This window comes from Vulpes lagopus, chromosome 7, assembly GCF_018345385.1.
Source record: "Vulpes lagopus strain Blue_001 chromosome 7, ASM1834538v1, whole genome shotgun sequence".
Taxonomy (NCBI): Eukaryota; Metazoa; Chordata; class Mammalia; order Carnivora; family Canidae; genus Vulpes; species Vulpes lagopus.
Window position 1 is genome coordinate 57,817,005 of NC_054830.1, and position 11,106 is coordinate 57,828,110.

At 50.9% G+C, this 11,106-nt stretch overlaps 1 long non-coding RNA gene across 2 annotated transcripts in view; it reads right to left on the bottom strand.

The window, feature by feature from the left end:
* Window positions 1-3,399, bottom strand: part of LOC121495962 — a 29,599-nt gene extending 26,200 nt beyond the window's left edge. Inside the window, exon 1 of one of the 2 annotated variants that reach the window (XR_005989079.1) lies at window positions 3,164-3,399. This is a non-coding gene — a long non-coding RNA (uncharacterized LOC121495962). Of the gene's footprint in view, window positions 1-3,141 lie in introns of both variants that reach the window. The other variant, XR_005989080.1, reaches the window with a different exon arrangement.
* Between the last annotated feature and the right edge of the window lie 7,707 nt (window positions 3,400-11,106).

Genomic DNA, 11,106 nt, shown 5'->3' on the forward strand with positions numbered 1-11,106 from the left:
TCTTCGGTTTCATGTGTATTAAGTTCTCCCTCACCCCCAAGATTACATAAATATTCACTGAAATATGCCTCTAGTGTTTTTTATGGTTTCATTTTACATTTGATCCATCTAGAACAAGAAACAGGAATCTAACTTTATTTGATTTCAAGGGGTTGGCCACTCGCCCAAACTGTTTATTGAAAAAAATCCAAGCTTTCCCCACTGATTTGAAAGGTCGTCTTTTCACATATTAAATGTTTATATAACTTCAGGCTGACGTGTACATTTTTCTACTCTTTTCCACTCCATTTTGCATCATGAATTCAATGTTAAAAGATTTTATCTTTCATATCTGATAATCTCGTTCCTCCACCAATTTGTTTTCCTTTTCAAATATTTCTTGCTAGGAGATGGACTTTTTAAAAAAAACTATTATGTCTTTCTGTCCAGAGACACATCAACACATCACATCTCTCCATTGACTAAGTAACCTGTATTTCTCAGGTAAGAGTTGGAGTCTCCTGTCCTGTGTCTGTCTCCTTGCTTATTTTGTTCCTGAAATATGATTAGGATAAAGAAATATCCTAATTTCTTGTTGAATTGTGAATGGGATCTTTTTTCAGTATGTTTTGTTATAGTTATTTTGGGGAGTTTGGCAAGCCACAAGGCTTTGTATATTTATTTTGTAACTGGCCACTGAACTGAATTCTCTTTTCAGTTGGAATAGCTTTTGTCCCCCTGTGGCTTCTTTGGCCATTTTGCTTCCATCTCCTTGCATGGGCGGTGGTAGCACAGGCAATAAAGTGACCCCCCACCACTCTGGGGGGATGGTTGGCCCTCCCACCTGGCCTTCAGCTCCAGCTCAGGGAAGAAGCACTTTCCCCTCCACGAGCATCCAGGGGTCCATCTCCAAGCAAAATATTTTTTTCTGTAAAGGAGCTTCTTTTACGTCAGTTGGTATTTTGGTCAGGAATTACAGAATGTACTTCTCAACAAGTTCAAAACACACTGCTTTTTAAAACCAGGCCTTTTCCAACAAGATCAACAATAAATGTGTTACTTTTCTCACACCTTGGACATGTAGGAAAATGTGTGCTCAGGGAGCTGGCTGGGAGCCCGCCTGGGGAAAGTGCCAGGCTAGATGAATGCTGTGTGGCAGGGGCTTGGCTTTTTCTTGTTTGCTGGACTCTGAATAGCAGCTAAGAGTCCCTCCAAATCCTGTGGGGCACCCTCCTCCTCAGTGTGCAAGCTGGCAGCAGTCCCTGGAGGGTGGGCCTCCGCAGTGCAGAGCTACACGGGTTCACCGATTGAATGCACTCCTGTGTTTGGCTTCCAGCATCTCCTATCCACCTCGACAACAGGAGAAAAGTGCCACTCTCTCCTTTTCAGGAAGAGGAACTGTGGCTTCACATGTTTGATTCACTCCAGGACTCACAAACATTCAGGGGCAGAATCTGGATTCAAACCCAGTTTAAATCAGCCATTCTCAAATGTTTTAGTCTCAAGACCCCTTAACACCCTTTATTAATTCATTACAATTATTGAGGACCTCGAGGAGCTTTTATAAGAAGGTGAGTTAGGTCTGTCATTATTTAATATAGCTGAAATATGACCCAAAAGACTTTGAAAGCACAAGGATGTACAGCACACATCTCATGGTCCCAGCAGAGCACGTGCACCTGAAGATGCTGCTGCACCTTTGTGAAAGGACAAGAGAGAGGCAGACCTTAGTGTTGTCATGAACATGCCTATCATGTGGAAGACCCCCTAGAACCGGAACCCTAGGGCTCTCTGCGCCACACTCTGAGGAGTGCTGTTCTGAACTTGCTGAGAAGGCGGCCTTTATGCACTCACATCAGGGTGACTGGAAGTTTTGCACTGGAAGGATGGGTCTCAAGGAACTCGTTAGAGGAGGAATGGGGAGGAGGATGAAAACGGTGGTGGGGTGCAGAGGAGCTAACACAGTTTTGCGGAGTGATTCCTGTCCCTGGGTCCAGCAACCCCATGACAGAGACACGTGGACCACCATGGCTCACTGAGGCTGAGCCAATGAAAGGGCTTGGCCACGGTCACACAGCCAACTGATGGATGGGTGTGGGAGCAGTAAGGCCGACCAGATGGAGGGGGCTGCTAGAATGACTTTGGGTGATGTGCCCCAGCCTCGCAGCCCGGGAGAGGCCCTCCCTGGTACTTTGGCCTGATCCTTGGTTGATTGAACACCAGCGGAGGGCTCAGCTGGTTTTAGCATCTTCCTCCACCAATCATCAAACTGTGCTTATGTAGGCCAGTGCCCTGGGCCATAAGAACTGATGACTGAACAAATACAGACCTCTGGACTGGACGAAGGACTGTAGTAGACAAATGGAGAGGTCACTCTTTTCTCTGGCTTTTGAAGGCGTGTCTCCACAATCCACCACGCATCTGCGGGCCAGGTAACTATGGCCCACTGAGTGGCCGCCTCTCGTACAGATGCCATTCCCTCTGCCAGAGACTTGCCAGTTCCTCCCTCCACTAACCTGGGCACCCCCGACTCCTCGAAGTGTCCTTGGCAAAGCCTGCACCAGGGCCAGCAGGATTTCAAACTAAGTTGTCTTTCCTCTTTGTCGCCCCTACTCAGCTCTGGGACATGGTTGTAGCTCTCTTGGCAGCATCTTGGTACTGCTGATCCAAGCCATGTTGGTTGACCCTTTCTCCAGCCTCCCTGCTTCTCTGCTGGCCGGAAGCCACACAGATTCTGCTCTTTCTGTTCTGTCCCCATTGCTACTGCCTCAAGGGGGGGCACAGCTGGGTCAGAATGCTCCCAACTCCCAGTGCCCACTGGTCTGGTACAGGTGCCACTTGGGCCCGGTCCTTAGAGAAGGCACAGCTCAATGCGAGACATGACATCGTCTCAAGAGCAGCAATCAGGCCAGGAGGGCAGGGCTCAGAGAGGGGGCAGGGGCACAGGGGGCTTGGGTGGAGGGCAGGACTCAGCTAAGGGAGATGTCTGTGTCCAGTGAGCAAGAACACATTGCAAATGGGCAGGGCCTTTTGCAAAGGCAATTGCTAAGGTCATAAGAGGGAAGGAGAGCACCCAGATAGGGAATATGAATGGCACAATCTACTAGATCTCTCTGCGCCTCAGTTTCCCCATCTGTAAAATGAGTGATGATAAAGTCCTACCTTTTGAGTCATAAGGTCCTACCTTTTGGGGGACCTGAGGAGGGTAGGTGGGGAGTGGTTCTGGTACTTCTGCTGCACACGGGCAGCCGGGCTGTCGCTGACCCTCGATGGCCCCCCAGGTCTGGTTGCAGAGGCCCCTCTCCAACCCAAGGCTCCTGCGCAGGGAGGAGCCCAGCTGCTTGGTTCGCAGCTCATGTGTGCTGTGCTCAGCCGGCGGCTGGCTGCAGGGTGGCCCTCTCAGCCCGGGCAGCAAGGAGCGCCCTTCCTCCTTCCCTTTAATCACCAACCCTCTGTCTTCGTCCTCCCTCCCACTCGCTTGCGGGAATGTTATGAATGGAATGTACGAATTGGAGCTTGCGCTGGAGCCCAGGAATGCGGTCACCGCGACCTCCCCAGCCCCCACCGGGGCGGCGCTTGGCCTAGCCTCTGGTGCCCCAGCCGTCCTTGGCGGCCCAGCGATTGTGACCCACCCTCAGAGCCCCACAACCTGCTGGCCTGCCCGTCTGTACTTGGAGATTGGAAGGTGGCCTGGGGAGGGGAGGGGAGAGGGCCTGGAGCATGCTCACCCCACCGGGCCGCTGTGCAGCCAACCCCCAGGCACATTCACTTCAGCCTGGAGAATGTGTGCGCTGGCACTCAGCAGAGTGCGGGTCCGTGCACACGTACACATGCGTGCACACACAGAGCAGAGTGTACACACACACACCAGACTGTACAGCACAGTGAGGTGTACACCCGGCCTTCGGGCACATGCTCAGAAACACTGCAGTGGGGATACACACACATCTGCACCACGCTCTTCATAGACACACACAATAGGAGGTGTTAGCACATTCAGAGACATGCACTCACATGCCATGTACTCACATACATGTGCACACCCCCTGAACATACACATTGAAGTGGTGCACACACCAGGCATAGCAGGTGGCATGCATACGTCAAAGGGGCACATCTATCCGTAGCATGCTGTGCACACAGAGCAGAGCTTGCACACCCAGAGACCCCCAAACACACTTGGAGGAATGACCTTGGATGAATAGTCTCAGTGTCCTTCGTGGATGGCAGAGGGCAGCTCCCAGAGTGGAGGACCCTGATTCCTATCTCTGGCTCAGTAGCCCCTCTATTTGGCTGGGCCTTTTGGGACTGAGGCTTCCTGGGAGGAGGTGGGTGCACCAGGTGGGAATTGAGGGCAAGGGCAGGCACTCCTTGTTCAGGGCATTGCACTAACTCAGGCCCTTGCGTTTGTGCCTTTGTGTTTATGTTAAGCCATGACCTGTGGGCTTAAGGAGTGGAAGCTGTTGCCTGGAAAACTGGATAGCCAGTAGGGGGTCCTAAGTCTGACCAGCGGGGCCAGTCCTTCCCACCCCTGCTCCTTGCTGCCATGGCTGCCAGTCAACCCCTGTGTCAGAGCCAGCTCCAGTACCTCAGCAGGCATGTTCTCACAGGACATTGTGTTCTCCCACAGGATATGGGGTAAACAAGCCTCCCGGCCCCTGGGAACTGAGCATCCTGCCACACTTATTCATTCATTCATTCATTCATTCATCCATTCAGGAATGATTTGCCCAAGTGCCTAGAACATGTCAGACCCCATAGGGACACCAGTCAATGAGGCCAAGCTAGTCCCTGTCCCCAGTCCTTTGCAGACTTCCAGCTCATTGATACTCTTGGTTAGGCCTTGCTATGATTTAAAAATTTTTGAATTTCTATTTAAATCCAGATTTCTGTCTTTTTTGGGACAATGGGAATCTGTGAAGTTAGGCCTGCCCAGCCACCTCCTTCTGAGGCCCTGGGTGTCACAGGCTGCTGCTGCTTCTGCCCGCCCACCTCTGCCTTCTACTAGGCTGTGATTCATCTGGGGGCGCTGCTTGACCAGCCCCAGCAGGCATTAGTGATGGGCGCACAGAGTGTTTGTGGCAGGGGTTCAGCCCAGGCAGGGACAGCCTGGAAAGTGTGACTGGAAGGAGCAGATTAACTCCCCTGATTGAGAACTTGGCATGTGTTTTAAGTGTGAAGGAGGCAGGGGATGCAAATGTTTGGAGAAAGGCCAATTGGAATCAAGAGTGCATAAACTGTGGATTCTTCATAAATGAACTTAGCTTGAAATACCTCAGATGCTGACCTCAAGTGAAGCCAAGGGAAGAGAGTGCCCACTTCTATTCATAATGGCACTCCCTGAAGAAGACATTGCAAACTGCTGATGGACTCCAATATTATGTTTCTGTGTGCGTTTTTTTTTGGGGGGGGCAGTTCCATTCCCAGAGCTCATAGGACAGAAGCCTGAAGCTACTTCCCTGTTTTGGGATACAGTCTTTGATGGCATATCCAGCAGTTCTGACTTGCATTTTCACGGCATCTTTTGCTTTCATATATGGACAGGTAGTTGCGGGCCAAGCTCTGAGCCCAAGGGAGTGATTGCAAACACTTCCTCCAGCCCTTCAGCCATTTCCAGCCACAAAAGATCTAGGCTTCTCACCACCAGTATCTGCACTCCCATCCCTTTGTGCCACTCTTTATTTCTTTTAATAACAAGAACAAAGTACAAAAAAAACCTTTGAATAGTTGCACAGCCTTGGTGCCGACAGAGAGGGGATGCTGCTGGCTGGGCTGCTGTGTCATCATATGTCCCATCCTGGGATCCTGCTTTCGAGGGAGGGCTGACATATTCTCTCAACACTCAGGATCTGGATCCTCACACCCTGAGGTGACAGGGCGCTCAATGGAAGGAAGACCCACCTATGGCATGCTCTGAATCCCCAATTCTCTATGGGTTTGTTTTTCTCTCCTCATCCCACGAAGTGGCCCAACTCCCTCCTCCCACTCCTAAAGGCACTGGCACTGGGTAGATGGTAGGAGCCCCAAGTCACCCCCATACATGTCCCAGGCTCCTGGCATCCTTGACCCTAGAGCAGAGTGGGGGTCAGGATGAACAAGAGTGCGACCGGCTGCTGCCAACTCCTAGACACACAGAAATAGACTCACCCCCTGGAGAGAGACAGGGGTCCCTGAACTGACTGAGATTGGGGTACCTTCCAACGGGAAACGAGAAAGACCAATTGGTGCTGGGAATTCCATTTAAAACAACCTGTGCAACTTTACAGCTTGAAACTCATCCTGACTGCACGGAGTTTAAGGATTTCGTTTTTAAAGGACATCGAAACTGTATTAAAGGATCATCTTTTGGCTTTCTTTATCTTGCTGATTTTGCTCTGCACTACAATTTCACTTCTCATTTAGGCCTGGGTGGACCTCAGCGACCTATACCCCCCAGGAACTCCTGTGGCTCTGAGGCTGAAGCAGCAGGTCCTGGATTTGGGGGGAGTTCAGCTCAGGGGGCACAGAGCCTGCCCTGCCCTGGAGGGACAGCACAGATGCTGGTCTTGCTGGCCTTTTGTGAGACTAGGGGTTGGGGAGGTGGCCAGAGGAGGCAGTCACATGATTTTTTTTTTCATTTCTACTATTTTATTTTATTTTTTTAAATAATAAATTTATTTTTTATTGGTGTTCAATTTGCCAACATACAGAATAACACCCAGTGCTAATCCCGTCAAGTGCCCCCCTAAGTGCCCACCACCCAGTCACCTCCATCCCCCAGCCTCCTCCCCTTCCACCACCCCTAGTTCATTTCCCAGAGTTAGGAGTCTCTCCTGTTCTGTCTCCCTTTCTGATATTTCCTACCCATTTCTCCTCCCTTCCCCTCTATTCCCTTTCACTATTATTTATATTCCCAAAATGAATGAGAACATATAATGTTTGTCCTTCTCCGATTGACTTATTTCACTCAGCATAATACCTGTCGAAGCAAATGGCGGGTATTTGTCATTTCTAATGGCTGAGTAATATTCCATTGTATACGTAGACCACATCTTCTCTATCCATTCATCTTTCCACGGACACCGGGGCTCCTTCCACAGTTTGGCTATTGTGGACATTGCTGCTAGAAACATCGGGATGCAGGTGTCCTGGCATTTCATTGCATCTGTATCTTTGGGGTAAATCCCCAACAGTGGAATTGCTGGGTCGTAGGGCAGGTCTATATGCAGAAGAATGAAACTGGACCACTCTCTTTCACCATACACAAAGATAAACTCAAAATGGATGAAAGATCTCAATGTGGGACAAGATTCCATCAAAATCCTAGAGGAGAACACAGGCAACACCCTTTTTGAACTCGGCCACAGTAACTTCTTGCAAGATACATCCACAAAGGCAAAAGAAACAAAAGCAGAAATGAACTATTGGTACTTCATCAAGATAAGAAGCTTTTGCACAGCAAAGGATACAGTCAACAAAACTAAAAGACAACCTACAGAATGGGAGAAGAGATTTGCAAATGACGTGTCAGATAAAGGGCTAGTCTCCAAGATCTATAAAGAACTTATTCAACTCCACAGCAAAGAAACAAACAATCCAATCATGAAATGGGCAAAAGACATGAAGAGAAATCTCACAGAGGAAGACATGGACATGGCCAACATGCACATGAGAAAATGCTCTGCATCACTTGCCATCAGGGAAATACAAATCCAAACCACAATGAGATACCACCTCACACCAGTGAGAATGGGGAAAATTAACAAGGCAGGAAACCACAAATGTTGGAGAGGATGTGGAGAAAGGGGAACCCTCTTACACTGTTGGTGGGAATGTGAACTGGTGCAGCCACTCTGGGAAACTGTGTGGAGGTTCCTCAAAGAGGCAGCCTCATGATTGATGGAGCCTGAAGGGAGCGCTCAGGCATCTTGGGGCCTTGCTCTTGGCAGGAGTGTCTGCACAGATCTCCTCTCCCTTCCCATCAAAGGCTGGTTACTCAAGAGGCAGCGGAAAGCCCTGGATATGCTGAATTGTGTGCTGGCCGGGCCTCTGAGCTGATGTAACCGCACTCTCTGTTGTGAAACAGGTTGAAAGGGCCATCAGGGAAGGGAAGGCACACAGGGGCTTTGCATCATGACATGTGGAACTGAGTCAAAATCAATTATACACACTTGAAAAGAGAGTCTGGGATGGAGAGTGAAGGAAACAGAAAGGCTGGTTTGCAGTGTAAGTGATGCACATCTGATAACCCAGGAGAGGCCAGGAGTCCTCACTGTGAGGCCCCTAATAAGTGCTGAAGCACCTACTAAGTGCCCTACACTTGTCAGCAGCTCTGTGGCAGGACCAGCCTAGAAGCCTGGCACCTTCTGCTCCCATAGTAAGTGTCCAGTCCTAGGACCTCTGTCAGTGCTGGACGCTGACTCTAATGGGTAAAAATAGGTATGGCTCATACAAGGTCCTGAAATCCCTGGCTGAGCTGGATAAACAGTGATCTAATCCGTGGCAGAGGGACACCCAACTGTGTTGACTTGGCCAGGGCAGTTGCTCTCAAGTGCGGCGACTTATTAAGGTATTTTCCATGGGACTTTAGACCAGTCTTGAGTTCAACTCTGCTTGATCTTACAAGTGACCCCTTGGGGACACCCACCGCCCTCCCCCAGAGAGGTTTCCAGCGTGCCAGGGATTCCGCATTCATCTGTTGCACTCGGCTGCCCCCCTCTGGTCAGGCTGTGAGGTCATCCGTAGGTCCTGAGCCTAGGTGTCCGGGCCAGGTCCAGGGGAAGGACATGTCCAACACCCCTTTCCCCGGAGTGCCCTGGGAATGGGCCTTTGATCTATCTTGAGAAAAAGCTCTTCGCCTCTCAGGGGCTGATGCTGGAATATGCTGCTTATGGAACCGTCTGATGTAATTTCTATGAGATCCTTCAGGGGCCTCATAGAGGCTTCCCTACATCAGGTCAGAAGGGGAAGCATCCTTCCCAGGCCTGAGTGAGGTGGGCAGGGACGGGCCAACCCCCAGGCAAGCCTTGCACCTGTGGAGCACAAGCGTGGCTCTTGCCCTTGCCTCCTTTCCTTTGTTCCTGTTCTGTCCTTTGCCTTCATGAAAGTTGAAAGATCTGGGTCCTGCTCCCTGCTTTGTCACAGCCTGTGAGACCTCAGCCAGATGTGCATGTGCCCCAGGGCTTCAGTTTCTCCAGCCACAAAATGGAGCTCTTGGCCTGGGAGGTCTCTATGCTCTTGCAGATCTGACATCGTTCTGATGCTGAGGTTCAGGGCAGATAAAAATCTTTCCCGGCTCCGGAGAACAGAGGGCCTTCCCCTGCTATGTGCAGGCTGGAGCAGGATACGGGGGAGTCAGCAGTGCTCTCGGCCTCTGTTTCTTGTTGATGCTGCGAGATTTCAAAATGTAGATATTTTTGTAGATTTTTCTGTTTCTGAAAGCGAACACATGAAACTATCCCCAATTTCCCCAGTAATCAGGGAAATGTAACTGTAAACTATCATGTCATTTATTGGCAAAAATGCAGAAGTCTGCACATGATCAGAGTGGCTGAGGATGCAGGGAAAGAGGCAATTAGACACTGCAGACAGGCCCTGGTCTGGAGCAACTGTACTTCTGTGAATCTGTCCTAGGAGGGGCTTGCCCGTGGAAGGGTGGCCGATGATCCAAAGCCATTAGCTGGCATTCTTTGTAAGAGCCGAATTGCAAGGTGAGCTGGTCCTGGGCAGAGAAAGGGGGGCTGGCTTAGGTGGCAGATGTGGACCGATGAACTACACCACCTGGATGTGCAGTCCCCTGCGACGTGGCCACTGCTCTGCAGCTCCTGAGCTGGGAATTTCTCACATGCCACAGTGTTTAGAGTTGTGTCTTCTGGGGAGGAGGCAGTAGTGAAAGGAAACTGTCAGTGGTCATGCTGTAAACAGCTGCATTGTTTGGATCTCTGAGACTCTGTGGACTCATACATGCTTTTGTGATAAGATCCCCATTGGGAGAGGCCAGGGGGACATCCACTCAGTGTAAGTACAGAGTGTAGGTTTGTATCAGGCCTGGGTTCAAATACTATCTGCCACCAACTGCTGTGGGACAAGGGGGTGTGCAGCTTCAGTCCCTTCACCTGCAATGGAGCAAAGGATGCCATCCCCATGGGGCTGTTACGAAGCTCTGGGCTGGGGTCGTGCCAGCACCTAGCATACACCCATGCCATGACTGCCATGGATTTTGTCTGCCAACCCCAGTGTCATGGGGTGAGAACCACTGTATAATGGGTCCATAGTTAGTGACTTTAAGTGTGGCATGACCCCTGACCACGTGGTAGCTCAGGCCAGCAATTCCTCTTCTGTCCCCTCCCCACATGTGTAGACAGGTGGCGAGGCTGAGTGAGGAGGCTGGGAAGGTGACAGGTGCCAGGGAAGGCAGCTCCACAGAGACCTACCCAATGCCTCATGAAGCCTGTCCCTCCCATCCACAAGTTCCCTGCTAGGAGGGAGACTGGACTTGAATTCATCAGCCTGGGCCTTGAAGGCATCCGTAGCCAGCTGTGCTCTGGATTCACTCCCTCCTTCTTCTCCTCTGGTCCTGGCCTCTCTGTTCATCTGCAATACCCCCTGGGCCCCTGCCTACAGAGGTGTTGCTGTCTTTAACTACCACTGTCTCTGCTGCCTACCCAGTCTGTTCCCTCAAGAGGTGCAAAGTGCTGCTGTTGCTGCTCTTTTATATGGTGTCATTCTGCTGACTTACAGTTGAAGTCTGCTAAGGCCTGGAGCCAGCATAGGGCTGAGGTGCTAACCTCCCAGCCTGGCGCTCTTGGCATCTGCTGTACTGGCCTCAGTTTGTTCACTGCTTGCAGTGTCCTGGGCACTGCTCAGTCCCTTCCCTGCTGACCGCACCTGCAAGGCCAGCAGAGGCTGGGAAAGTGCCGTGTGTGGCTGTTCCTCGTGGAAATCAAAGACACACTTGGCTGGCCTTTGGGAGGATGAGAGAGAAACCCTCTGTCCCTAGCTGACCACCAGCCAAAGTCAGGAAGCGGAGCCCCTGCTGACCTACAGCTAAGCACAGATGCACAATGGACCCAGGGGAGGCCAGGAGAACGGGCCCTGCTGAGCCAGGTCAGATTGCCTATCAGCAAAATAAAACCACTAAGCGTGGGG